Below are 11,316 nucleotides of genomic sequence, written 5' to 3' on the forward strand. Positions count from 1 at the left end.
TGACAGGAACAACTCAAGAGAAAGGAGACAGTTGGTCAAGCTGAACAGCTTCCAACCAAGACAGCTACCAGTTCTTTCTTGGCCACGCCCACACGGAGGTGGGGAGAGGAGGCCCCAGCCACTGAGACTGCAAGCAAGCCAGACAGGTGAAGACCAGCGCAGGCCAGCTGGATATGGTGGCTCCATCTGTCCACTACATAAAGTGGCTTCATCCACCTGGGAAAGGACCTGTCCTCCCATTTGGTTGCTGTGATAGTTAGGTTTTTTGTGCCAACATGGTACCTGTAAGAAGATATGGGTGGAGTTTCGCCTGCCCATCGAGTTTGATGACCTCCTTTGGAGGTGCCACTGAGATAAACGGCTCTCTGGAGGTGGGTCACAATCTCTCTGCCCTCACCTTAATGCTGGTGAGCCACTCTGAGACCTGTGAGAGCCCTGGAGATACACCCACCACCAATGGATCCACAAGACTTTTCAGCCACCGGCCTATGATCTTCCTGCATGTTGCATCATTGCTTGTGACTACATGACTCTGAAGAGGGATTTATGGACTAGTATCAGACTTGTGGACTTGAACTGGACTGGGCTGAGATGTTTTCCTGATACATAGCTACATCTTGATATAAAGCTCTCTTCTACCCGGCCTAACACAGCTGCTAACATAAGATTCAGAGGTCCAAGTTCACCCAGCGACCTTGGATAAAAGGGCTGGTGATCCAAAACCGCACCTTGGAAAACTCCATGGAACATGATGCTATCCAGACACACATGAATCAGAAGGGATTTCTGGACAAGTGGGTATTTTGCTGTTGGTGTCTTCTCGTGCATCCACTCGTGTGAGTTGCATGAAGATACTGTGTAGGTCACAATGGAAAGGGCTTCATTTGTCATCCAAATACAGAACTTTAGACCATGGTCAGCTGTGAAAGGATGTTAAGCCTACAATGACATGGTCAGATTGAATGTGTTAGAAAGATTATTCAGGCTGTGAAGGCCACAGAAGTCTACGAGTATTGAAAAACAAAGCAACACTGCAGTGGAGGCAAAGTCCGGTGTTACAGACCAGAGGGGGACCCCATAGGAATCTCTTGTCTGTTGTCTTTACAGGAGCAGAATGCCAGGCCTTTCTTCTGGGTGCCACTGTCGTTGTCGTTAGTGACACCAGCCACTCCTTGGAGAAGCATGAGACCTTCTGTTCCCTAAAGATTTACAGACCCAGAAACCCACGGGGGCAATTCTACTCTGTCTAAAAGATCACTCCTAGTGACGAGTCCAAATCAACCTGATAGCAATGAATAAAATGGGAAGCAATTGCTCTCCCGGAAGCTCTTACTCTTTTTAAAAAATATTATTGACCATTTTATGGGAGCTCTTACAAATCTTATAACAATCCATCATTCAATTACATATAGCACACTTGTACATATGTTGCCATCAACATTTCCAAAACATTTTCTTTCTTCTTTTTTTTGAAATGTAAAGAAAAAAAATGTATTGAAGATCTGAAAAACAATCCTAAAAGATTGACTTGTCCAGAAACTGTAGCTACACAATGCATTGCATCTATCATGTTAAAACGTGCATAAGGCACACGTACAAAAACCTTGACACAAGCCACCGTTCTTCAACAATCTGAGCAAGGATAATAAAATGCCTAAGGAACAACAGAGATGACTTGCAAAGGATGAGCTCGTTTACTTTAAGCATCATTTTAAAAGAGAGAGAGAGAGCACAAATGGATGAGTGTGTTCAGTTACAGACACTGAATTGAACCTTTGGCACTAGGAATGAGAGCGTTTTGTCATATAGCGCTAACACGTGTTATAAAAGTGCATAGTGTCAAAGGAATAGAACCACCAGCATTCAGAAGCAGCTTTGTCAACTAGGCAATAAAACACTCAACAGTATGTCTTTCTGTTGTCCATCACTGAATACACTCCTAGCAAGTTTGAAATGTATAAAAAAAGGAGAGAAAGAAAAAAAAGGAGCTATAATTCCTTTTATTTTCTCTGTTTAAAATCAAAGAGAAAACAAAACATACATCGATTTTGTTATATGCTAACATTTTCAAAGTACATCATTTATACCAGAGGAGGACTAAGAACAAAACGTGTTTGCAGAGACTCAAAGAGAAGCGAGTGTCCGCACAGCCTTCCGATGATACTCCGGAGGAGCCACTTCATGATCACTGGCACTAAACAAAGTGGCAGAATTCTTTGCCAGGTACTTTAGGAAATCATGAAGAGAGTTCAGTAACAAAGCAAGGCTCTTCTCACCCCGAGGTGTACAGGCCAGCACCACTCCAATTCGCCTGAATAACCTCAATAGCTGTGGCGCTCCGCACACCTGGGACATGGGCGCCTCAGGGTGGTCTGCGAGGATTTCAGCACACTGAGGTCTCTCGACTTTATAGAGCAGTTGAGTGCCCAGCATTACGTTGAAGTACTCTTTGATCCCTGCCAACGACTTCAGTGACAGCATATTCCTTATTGTCTGTGTTTCCTGGAGATTTCTTATAATTTGCATAATCCTCTAAAATTGAGTCCACATTCTTCTTGGCAGGAAGATAGAAGAGCTGTTTTTGCCTAGTAATTAAGTCCCAGGCATCAACAAGTCATGGTTTAGTTCTTCGGGAACCTTGACTTTGACTTCCACTCTGTTCATGAATGCTTCTTCGTTTTCAACAGTTGGATCTACTCAGGCCCTTTTCTTACGAGGAGGCTGCGGTGTCTCACTGGTACTGCCGCCATCTCCCTTGCCAGGTGTTTTCTGTTTTGTTTTGTTTTTTGTTTTCACGTCAACGTTTTTCTGCTGCAGACCAGATGTCTTCTTTCCTGGAGCGGCCCCTCTCATCTTCCCCTCTGCATGCTGCTCCTGGTTGGCTCTTTGAAGTTCTCTCTGTTTCTAAAGATTGGTGTCCACGTATTTGAGCACTGTGCTTTCTGGAACCCACTCATGCCAGTTTTTTTTAATAATAAAATGCTTTTCATTAGTTATTTTCCCACCAAGTTATATTTGACTTTTTCTTTTTTTTATTCTTAAGTATTTCCTTTTTAACAGTTATATTGGCACATAATTCACATATCATACAATTCAATAGTTCAATCACAACCAGAAGAGTTGCACAATCATCACAACATCAATATTAGAACATTTTCTTTTTTCTTTACATTTTATTAGGGGCTTATACATCTCATCACAATCCATATATATACATACATCAACTGTATAAAGCACATCCATACATTCTTTGCCCTGATCATTCTCAAAGCATTTGCTCTCCACTTAAGCCCTTTGTATCAGGTCCTCTTTTTTTTTCCCCTCCCTCCCCGCTCCCCCCTCCCTCATGAACCCTTGATAATTTATAGATTGTTATTTTGTCATATCTTGCCCTATCCGGAGTTTCCCTTCACCCCCTTCTCTGCCGTCCGTCTCCCAGGGAGGAGGTCACATGTGGATCCTTGTAATCGGTTCCCCCTTTCTAACCCACTCACCCTCTACTCTCCCAGTATTGCCCCTCACACCCCTGGTCCTGAAGGTATCATCCACCCTCGATTCCCTGTGCCTCCAGCTCCTATATGTACCAGTGTACAACCTCTGCCATATCCAGTCCTGCAAAGTAGAATTTGGATCATGGTAGTTGGGGGGAGGAAGCATCCAGGATCTGGGGGAAAGCTGTGTTCTTCATTGGTACTACATCGCACCCTGACTGACCCATCTCCTCTCCTAAACCCCTCTGTGAGGGGATCTCCAGTGGCTGACAAATGGACTTTGGGTCTCCACTCTGCACTTCCCCCTTCATTCACTATGGTATATATATATATATATATATATAGTATATATATTGGATGATATATATATATACCATAGTATATATATTGGATGATGCCTTATACCTGGTCTCTTTGGCACCTCGTGATCGCACAGGCTGGTATGCTTCTTCCATGTGGGCTTTGTTGCTTCTGAGCTAGATGGCCGCTTGTTCACCTTCAAGCCTTTAAGACCCCAGACACTATCTCTTTTGATAGCCGGCACCATCAGCTTCTTTGCCACATTTGCTTATGCACCCGTTTGTCTTTGGCGATTGTATCATGGAGGGGTGCAGCCAATGACATGATTTTTTGTTCTTTGATGCCTGATAACTGATCCCTTCGGGACCACATGATGACACAGGCTGGTGTGTTCTTCCATGTGGGCTTTGTTGCTTCTGAGCTAGATGGCCGCTTGTTTATCTTCAAGCCTTTAAGACCCCAGACACTATCTCTTTTGATAGCCGGGCACCATCAGCTTTCTTCATCACAGTTACTTGTTCACCCGCTTTGGCTTCGGCAGTTGTGTCAGGAGGGTGAGCATCATAGAGGGCCAATTTAATAAAAGAAAGTATTCATGCATTGAGGGAGTGCTTGAGTAGAGGCCCAGGGTCCTTCTGCCACCTTAATACTAAACCTATAAATATGGACACATAGACCTATTTCCCCATCCTCATATGTATATTTGCATGTACATGTCTTTGTATAGACCTCTATAAATGCCCTTTGACTCCTAGCTCTTTCCTCCATCTCCCTTGACTTTCCTCCTGCCCTACTACTATGCTCCGTCCCCACCTGGGTTACAGATATACCTCTTCTTTACGCAACCTTACCCTTGATCATTCCCTACCAGGTCTGCCACTCCCCCCTCACTACCATTTTGGGTTCCATGTTGTTCCCTTGTCCCTGTGTTTGTTAACACCACTTCCTTATCCCCCCACCTCCCCCTATCCCAAGTCCCCCCGGAACTGTCGGTCCCGTTGTTTTTCCTCCAGATAGTTCATCCAGCCTGTCTTATTTAGACAGACCTGTGGAGACAATAACATGCATGAAAACATGACAGAGGAAAACAAAGCAACAGTATACAACCAGACAACAAAACAACAACAAACCACTGAAAAAGAACAAAACAAAACAATTCAAGAAAGAAAAGCTTGTAGTTAGTTCAAGGATTGTTTGTTGGCCCTTAGGAGTGTTTTCCAGTCCAGTCTGTTGGGGCACCACGCCCTGGCCCCAAAGTCCACTTTCAGCATTCCCTGGGGACCTTGCCACTCCATTCCCTTGCTGTTCCGCTGCACTCCCCCAGTGCTTTGCCTCGGTGTGGTGGGATCAGGTCAGATGCAATTCGCACACTGTGTCTCCGGTGCTGTCCCCTGTATCGCCCTTGGTCACTGAGGGCCATCATGTCTCATAGTGGGGCCAGCCATGTTGTTCTCTCTGTGGACTGTCTGCTCTACTCAGGAACATCATCCTCACAGCCTGGTGGGCCAGGCTGTGCTCCACTCTCTCCTCCTCCCCCTTCATCTGCTCCCATGTGCTCTGATCAGATATGTCCATCTCCCAGAGTTGCAGAATCAATGTCATCCTTTGAAACAAATTCTTCTCGGGGGAGGGGCAGGAATCCACTTAATTTTTGGTGCTGGGGCCAGCCTGTCAGATCTCTCCACTGGTTCCCTACTCCACGCCAGGATGTTGCATTCACACCTTGCTGCACTGGGTTGAAATCTGGTCCAACTTTCCCTGTGGAGATCTAAACAATACCCTCCCCTTGGGTGGATTAGTGCCCCATGCTCCCACTCCCCTTTTCTTCCATATATTCATCCTTTTATTTTCCTTTCCCCACCTCCTCCACCATTGTCTACATGTGCATCCCTGGTTTTGATCTGGTCTCTGCAATACTACACAGTCTTCACTCCAAAAATGTTTGTATACAGTAGCTTTTTCCCTATGCCCCTTTTGCTATTTTTTCATCCCAGTTTTATTCCAACTACTGTAATGTATAAAGTATTTCACTTGTTTGTCCTTTATCGCAACCTTTACACACTTTGCTTCCTGAAAAAGAGGCCCATGGAAGCACAGTACTCTCTCCCCCTCCTGGAATTTAGGCTTCGTGTCCTGCTTCGGCGCCATTTATAAGTAATCAACATTTTCTTTCTACTTGAGCCCTTGCTATGAGCTCCTGCTTTCCCCCTCCCTGGCAGGGTGCTTGTGAGAGTGTGCTAGGAAAGGGGCCCTGGGGATGCTATCAGAAGGTGCACTGCCAACCACAAGGTGCACTACCAACCACAAGGTCACTTATTTAGAAGGTGCACTGCCAACCACAAGGTCAATGATTTAACCCCACCAGCCTCTTCTTGGGAGAAAAATGAGATTGTCTACTCCTCTATAGACTTACAGTCTCATAAATCCTAAAGGGTAGTTCTACTCTGTCCTTTATTTTATTTTTTTAACCATTTTATTGGGGCTTTTGCCGCTCTTATAATAATCCATGCGCATCTATAGTGTCAAGCACATTCGTAAAGTTCTTGCTCCTCCCACTGTACTCGACTGCCTCCAAATCTATGTAGACTGCGTGCAAGCAGGCCCTCAGAGGCCACATCAACAGTAACGCCCACGGGGAGAGTGCTGACGCACACAGGGTCTTCCTTCACCATACACGCCACAGAGAGCTATGAAGGAATCAAGGCTATTTATGCCAGACAGGACTTGTTCTAAACAAAGCAACAGAATCACAGCTCAGATTGGCTCAAGCCAGACTTGCAGATAGCTGACTACAAAGTACAGTGGTCAGGCGTGAGAGCTGGTCACTCCCCCTCCACCTCAGTGTGGTTTACTCTCGGTATGGCTGTGCCTGCAGGAGAATGTGCTGATGGGAATCAGGACGGGGGACAGCTACCTCAGCTGGAAGAAAAAAAAAAGCTTTTCTTGGTGGAGCCAGACAAAGTCCTGGCTAGAGGTCTCGTTGGTCAGACCTGCGACATGGGCTGCCTCTTGGAAAGGGTTGAGGTAAATTGGTCACATGGTCTTGTTTCACAAACCCATGACCAGGGGTGGTTTCCAACTGCGAGCGCCCGTAGATAGCATTTCCGAGGCTGTACATTTTACAGGAACCGAGAGCTTCTACTCCCTCTCAGAGAACTGCCCTGTGGCTGCCACGGCAGAGCTTACCCAGTGGTGCCACCAGGGTTGCTACCAAAAGTAAGGAAAGTGCATGGTTGGGGGCGTGGGGGTGGGACTATGTGTTCAGAGCTCGACCACATTTTCTAATCCTGGCTATTTAGTCTTCGTATTATTACACTTCTCCTACAAATGTCTGGACTTTTCCAATCTCAATGAAATGGTGAGCTCTTTCTTGATGGGACTTGCCAGGAGTCACCAGCTAAAAAGTCTGAATGTCATTTTTTGGCTCCCTTTCCCTGCCCCCACCCCTGAATTTTAACTAAAGAAATGCATTGATTAAGTCCTAAGAGCACTAGAGTGGTTTTGAGACGATGTCCAAGAATGTCCTTAAATAGTTAGAAATGTCAGAGAAAAGCAAACAAAAACCATAAAAGAGAAGGACATTGTTTAGTTTCACAAATATCTGCTGCCACGAAGAATGAGCCAGGTGAGAGACAGACACTGCATTTCTTTTAAAAGGGAAAATGGAGATGTCAGAGAAGGGTGAGCTAGGCAACGATGGACATTTTTAAAAAGCAGAAATCCACCAACTTCATCAAGTCTTTGTTTGTTTCCCCCAAAGTGAGACGTCATAGAAATAGACTACGCCAAGCAAGCACAGAAACGTTTTAGCTGCACTACCCCGCTCCTCGGTCTCCATGACAACCACACAGGTGGAGCCTAGCGACACTGATGAGGTTTTAATCTGATCATTTTTCTCCTCCACTTTTGTTATCTTTTTCAGGGCTGAGGACCATGTGTTTCGTTATTCTCTTTACTCCATCCAAGATTTTTCTTCCTCTGAGCTTGTTGAAAATTAGAGCTTCTATTCTGTGTAAGAGTTTATTACAAGGGAATGAATCATTTAGAGAAATTTAGAAGGGATGTGATCGATAAATAGAGGAAAATTCCATTGTCCCCTGTTTAAGTGGATAGCGTGTTATCATTCTGGGATGACTCTGTCCAGCTTCATACGTGGGAGCAGTCTTCATACGTGGGAGCGGCATCTCTTTGTTACCCCCCAGTCGAAGACGTCTGAACATCACCGGTTCAGACAAGTCCAGAGGCTTCCATTGTGCTTGTTTTGTTTCTTAGGATGACAAAATGGATGATCACATCAATCCCATCAAAATGACCATATGATTTGGTGATAAAGAAGCTACCTCAACCGTCGCACTGACACTGGCTTTTTACATATACTGTCGAAAAATGTAGCAATGTGGTTTACTGTCGTTCTATTAAGACTGCTACCCATGCTACACCATGCTGCAAGACAAAACTTCATTTCTTTGTAATTAGAAATAAATATTTCACAATCTATAATTACATATTGTTCTTGTGATTCATCACTATGCTTTCATTATGTTCAATTTGTAATAATGAAAATATATCCTACACATCACATATTTACATTATGAGACATAGCAGTAGCAAAATTGCAGTTATGAAGTAGCAACAAAAATAATTTTATGGTTGGGGGGGTCACCACAACATGAGAAACTATATTAAAGGGTGGTGGCATTAGGAAGGTTGAGAACCATTGCACTATGCCAACAGGGCTCCTGGTTACTGCATACCCCCTCCCTACACATTAATGAAGTCCAACCACAGACTGGATGTTTTGTAGTGGTTATTAGTTGACATGGAGTCATGGCAAACTATGTGCTGAGTAAAACCTCTACTCTTGGGGGGAGGGGGCGAGGCTTCATGGCTTCTGAGTGGGTCTGGACCTTTGGAGAGTATGTGACTGCTTAACCGTTTGTAGCTCCCGATGACCTGATTAAATATTTACTGTGACCAATATCAGAATAAAACAAGTCACACAATTTGTTTGTTTGTATACTACTGCAAAACAGGTACATTCACTTTATAGGGGGACTAGCCACAAGACCACTGCTTCAAACCCACCAGCCGCTCTGGGAGAGAAAGATGAGGCTGTCTGCTCTCGAGATTACAATCTTGGAAACCCCATAGAAGGTGACTGAGTCGGAATCCATTGATGGGAGTGGGAGGTTGGTTCAGACCAATTCATTTCATGATGCTCCTAAGGTATAGGTTCCCAAACTTATTTGACCTACTTCCCTCTTTTTCAGAAAAAAATTCTTAGCACCAACCTGGCAATTAAAAACTTTTGTCCTATAGCTTATAATCCAAGGTAAAGTATGTATGGGTCTCTGCTTTTTCAGCCCCCCCCCCGTTAATTTAGGGGTCTTCAACAATTCACCTCATAATGTTCTAAGGCCAAGGAGTTTGTTCTTGTCCCTTGAGATGGAAACAACTGAGTAAATGTGTGTTCTTCAACCCCTCAGGTGTGCAGGTAATAACCTCTGTCATCCTCCTTAGATGTGAAACCCGTTGTTGCTGTTCCAACTTACAGCCACCCTACCTACAACAGAATGAAACAATGCCCTCTCCTGTCCCACCCGCACAATTTGAGCCAATGGTTGAAGCTATTAGATCAATTCATCTCCTTGGGTGTCTTCCTCTTTTTCACTGAGCCTCTATTTTACTAAACATGATGTCCTTGGGGGAGGGTGGGCTGATCTCTCTTGATTAACATACCCAAATTGTGTGAGACAAAGTCCTTCCATCCTGGCTTCTAAGGAACATGCTGGCTGTACTTATCCAACCAACAGCGTAATTCAAAGGCTTCCGTTGTCTAGTATTCCTTATTCGTTTTCCAGCTTCCATATGTGTGACAGTTACATAATATCCTATCAACTTGAGGAGGAGTGGGGTCCACTTGTCAGTCAGGTGACAGCCAATGAGGCCTCTATGTGGGCATGGCCTTCTCCTGAAGATTCTGGGAACTCCTATCTTCCACCCTGGAGTGGGGACACACATACTCCCTGCGAGACATTCCTGTTGACAAGCCACATTGAGCTATGCTGACAGATCCAGAGCCTTGGAGCTGGAGGAGTCATGTGGAGACTCACACCAGTGCTGATATTCTTCCACCACCACTGGATTCACTGGCCTGTGATCTTCCTGCATTCTGCATCATAGCATGTGTTGCATGAGTCTGAAGAGGAATTTACACACTGGTATAAGACATATAAGCTAATATTGGACTTATGGACTTGATCTGGACTGGGCTGCGATGTTTTCTGAAAATACAATTGCTCTTTTGCATAAAGTTCTTTCGTATACATATGAGTGTCTATGAATTTGTTTCTCTAATCAACTCTGACTAACATAATATGTATATGAGGCAATTAAAAATACAACTTGACCTCAGCGTGACACCTTTGATTTTTAACAATTTAAAGAGGTCTTGTGCAGCAGACATGCCCACTGCAATATGTAGTTTTACCTCTTGACTGACTATTGCAGATCCAAGCAAGATGAAATCCTTGACAACTTCTGACTTGTCTCTATTTATTATGATGTTATCTGTTGGCCCGGTGATGAGGCTTTTTGTTTTCTTCATATGGAGTTGCAATCCACACTGAAGGCTGCACTCTGATTTCATCAGCATGTCCCTCGTGTGCGTTTCCCTTTCAGCAAGCACGGTTGTGTGCAGTGTAGTGCATTGTTGAGTAGGGCTCTTCTAGTCATAGTCTTTGTTATCCCACCAAATGACCTTCATCTTCGTGATGGGCCTGAGTGAGAAGGTCAGGGCCAGGGTGGGAGGGGGAATACTGATTGTGTTATGAATCAGCAGTGAGTGATGGTTCACAGGATTGATTGTGATTGCCATCCTGCTGGATATAAAAGGAACCATCTAAGAAGGAGGGGGCGATGCTACTACCAGCAGGAGAGAAAAGCCAGGGCTGAAGTCCACCCTTTAGATTCTGAGATGGAGTCAATTCATATGGCGCTTCTAGCTCCAGGATTCCGGGGTGGTATACCTCAGTTCCTGCTTCATGGCTCTGAAAGAATGCATGCGGCCAAAGCACTTTTGTAAATCCAAGTGAATGTTATGCACTCTGTCGTGGAACGGCCAATACCACGCATAACCAGGATTCCAGACCAGTGGCAGCCATCCTGTGCTGCTGAGCTGTCCGTCTGGGCTGCTTCAGTCCAGGTAGAAGTTGGAGATTCACCAGCACACCACTCTCCTCTTGGGATTTCCCCATAGGACAGAGGGCTGACAGTGACCAGTTTGTGTACAGCAATAGCATGGCCCACGTGGAGGCCTATTTCTGTTAGAGCAATCCCTTTGCACAGTGACACAAATGTTGGCACACGTGACACACTGTCCCCTGGAACCTCAGAGGGAGTAGGTGGGTGCTGATCAGTTGTGGCAGCCACTAGCTGTTCATGCCTAGCATCTTTCCTTTTCTCCTCTCCCGAGTCTGAGACTCTGGCCCTCTGTATTGTAAAAGGTAGCTTTGGCAATAGTCAA

General features: G+C 44.9%; 1 pseudogene; it reads right to left on the bottom strand.

Annotated features, from left to right (window-relative positions):
- Positions 1–2,124: 2,124 nt before the first annotated feature.
- On the bottom strand, positions 2,125–2,882 carry LOC142439987 (mortality factor 4-like protein 1 pseudogene; annotated as a pseudogene).
- Between the last annotated feature and the right edge of the window lie 8,434 nt (positions 2,883–11,316).

Source organism: Tenrec ecaudatus, chromosome 2 (assembly GCF_050624435.1).
Source record: "Tenrec ecaudatus isolate mTenEca1 chromosome 2, mTenEca1.hap1, whole genome shotgun sequence".
Lineage (NCBI taxonomy): Eukaryota > Metazoa > Chordata > Mammalia > Afrosoricida > Tenrecidae > Tenrec > Tenrec ecaudatus.